General features: G+C 40.4%; 1 protein-coding gene across 1 annotated transcript in view; it reads right to left on the bottom strand.

Annotated features, from left to right (window-relative positions):
* LOC134437328 (hepatocyte growth factor activator-like) overlaps window positions 1–2,500 on the bottom strand; it is a 45,791-nt gene that overhangs the window by 33,467 nt on the left and 9,824 nt on the right. The gene's annotated exons all lie outside the window — the stretch shown is intronic.

Below are 2,500 nucleotides of genomic sequence, written 5' to 3'. Positions count from 1 at the left end.
AGCCCTGGCCTCAGAATATGAGTGAATTGTCATGAGTGAATGAAAGCTTGTATGTCTCGGGTTTTTTTCTTCAGTTTTCTTATTCCCTTATCCTGAAAGAATGGCATATACTCAACACAAAAGCACCTCAGACAGGAGGGAAAGTTCACTGATGTGAGTTCTCATCAAGTAAGACCTTATTGTTCGACCTCATTGTACCAGGATCTTGCTACGATCTTGTGCATGATGTACGGTAGGAATAATGTGTTAGGGTAGCCTAAACATGCGGGTCAGTAAAGGGTCTTTTGGGAGTGTGTGAGCCATGTAACCACACAAGGCAAAAAAGGAGAGTGGATTTAATATCTTCTATTGAATTTGGTCCCAGAGGATTCTCAAAGTGTTAAATTAGCACAGCTTTTTTTTTTTACTCAGCACAGCGTCTGTCAGTGGTAGTATTAAAAAATATTAGAATAGCATTAGGAAGTATTTTTTTTAAAGTGCTATGAGTGAATGTAAGCTCCTCTGTCTCGTTTTTCTTTTTTCTTCTTTCCTTATCCTGAAAGAATGGCATATGCTTCACAAAAAAGCATCTCAGACAGGAGGGAAAGTTCACGGATTGAATTCTCACAAACTCTGTGGACTTATGTAGGCCTCATTGTACCAGGACCTTCCTCTCATCTCTCTCATGTGGTACATGAAGTGAGACAAATGTGTTAGAGTGTCCTAAACATTTGGGTTTCTAAAGGGTTCGCTGGGAGAGTGGGAGTCATGTGACCTCAGTAAGCTGTGTTATTAATGGGTATTATCTGTAATAGAAAACTATTACAGTTCACACAATTTTCTCAAAACTCTGCTCACAAATTCAGGTTCTCACTGCATCAAAATGTAACACAGTTTTCAATAACTTTAACAAACATTTCAAAAACGTGCACAGGTCTCATCACTCATTTCCAATTACATTAAAACTCGTGTGTACAGGCAAAATAGTATCAAGGCTAAGAATCACGGTAGTTTAGAAATAGTATCATAGATATAATATTTTGGGATACAGCTAGGTTTTATATCATGATCTTTTGGTGCAGTGATAAATAGGACTCGCTACATGTATGAAGTCCCATAAATGCTGTCTTGGTGAGCATTCACACTGTGAATGGCTTTGCATTGGTCGCTATGGTCAAACCCCTTTCCAGCCGTGTCATTCTGTACATAAACAATGAAATTCAAATACCTGGCAAAGAATAACACGTTCCCGTCTGCATGGCACCTTTAGAACATATATAATGTTCCATTCCTGAAACCCAATCTGAGCCCTACTGAAGCGCTTTGAGGATTCCATTGTCATGACCACATGCTGAGAACCCAAAGCTTGCCTGGAGTCTTTCAATATCGGTGTGACTAAACGACTCTGTGGTTAGGAAGCATGTGAAGTGTGCTTAAGATGATTAATTAGCTACTTGTTGGATGGGTCATGTGTCATGGGTACATATAAGGCCAGGCCTGCCAACGGCGCAATACGTCACACACTTGGATGAACCCACTGCTCTTCCACTTAAATCCAGATTTAAGTGGAATACGAGACAAACAAAGTCTCTACCAAACAAGGTCAATATGGAGTAACTGTACAAACAGTGAAACTGAGAAAAATGCCTTTTAACCCCTTAAGACATGGCATTATAAATTAGCTGTTACCAGAATGGCAATGACCAAGTCGTAATGTATTACCAAATGCCCCGTGCACTCTCTACTATACTATAGTAGTTAACTGTCAATGTCTATTACAGCGTGCCACAAGAGGTACAGCGTGCATTAAGGGGATAAGTTGTCACAGTATAGCATTTTGTAGGTATAACAATGGTGCTTTTTGGGATGTATGTTTTGTTTTTTAAGAATAAGCGAGATGGTTCATCTCTCCAAAAAAGAAGCTATTGCAAGGTCTATTCATAGCCTAAACTCAATTTGGACAAAATGTCTTTTGCCTTTGTATGGCGGTATGTGTAACACAAACAACGTAAAGGCCTATGTTGTGTAGCCTAAGGTTGGACTAGACAGGCAGTGAGCGGGAACGTGTTTCCTTGACGGGGCCATTTTGAGGTATTTGGGAGCCTCATTGTGACAGACCTGTAAAAGCTGTAAAAGACCTTTCAAGCTCATCTCTCCATTGAAACCATGCACCGAAGCTGTGTACCAAAAACCCTTATACAGGAATACTAAGCCAAGAGGAGAAAACAAAGAAAGAAGAAAATAGAGGGGGGAAAAACATAAGGGCAAGAGGCCTTAACTCTTGTGTGAGGCATTTTCAGAAAAAAAAAATGAAGGAGCAAGAAAAATAAGGTTGGCCTTCGTAACCCACAAATAAATTGAACACACAAACAACCCAATCAGTGGAATGCGGAATGCTAGTGGTGTGTGTGTGTGTGTGTGTGTGTGTGTGTGTGTGTGTGTGTGTGTGTGTGTGTGTGTGTGTGTGTGTGTGTGTGTGTGTGTGTGTGTGTGTGTGTGTGTGTGTGTGTGTGTGTGTGTG

This window comes from Engraulis encrasicolus, chromosome 21 (assembly GCF_034702125.1).
Source record: "Engraulis encrasicolus isolate BLACKSEA-1 chromosome 21, IST_EnEncr_1.0, whole genome shotgun sequence".
Classification (NCBI taxonomy): domain Eukaryota; kingdom Metazoa; phylum Chordata; class Actinopteri; order Clupeiformes; family Engraulidae; genus Engraulis; species Engraulis encrasicolus.
This window is presented reverse-complemented; position numbering and strand designations above follow the sequence as displayed.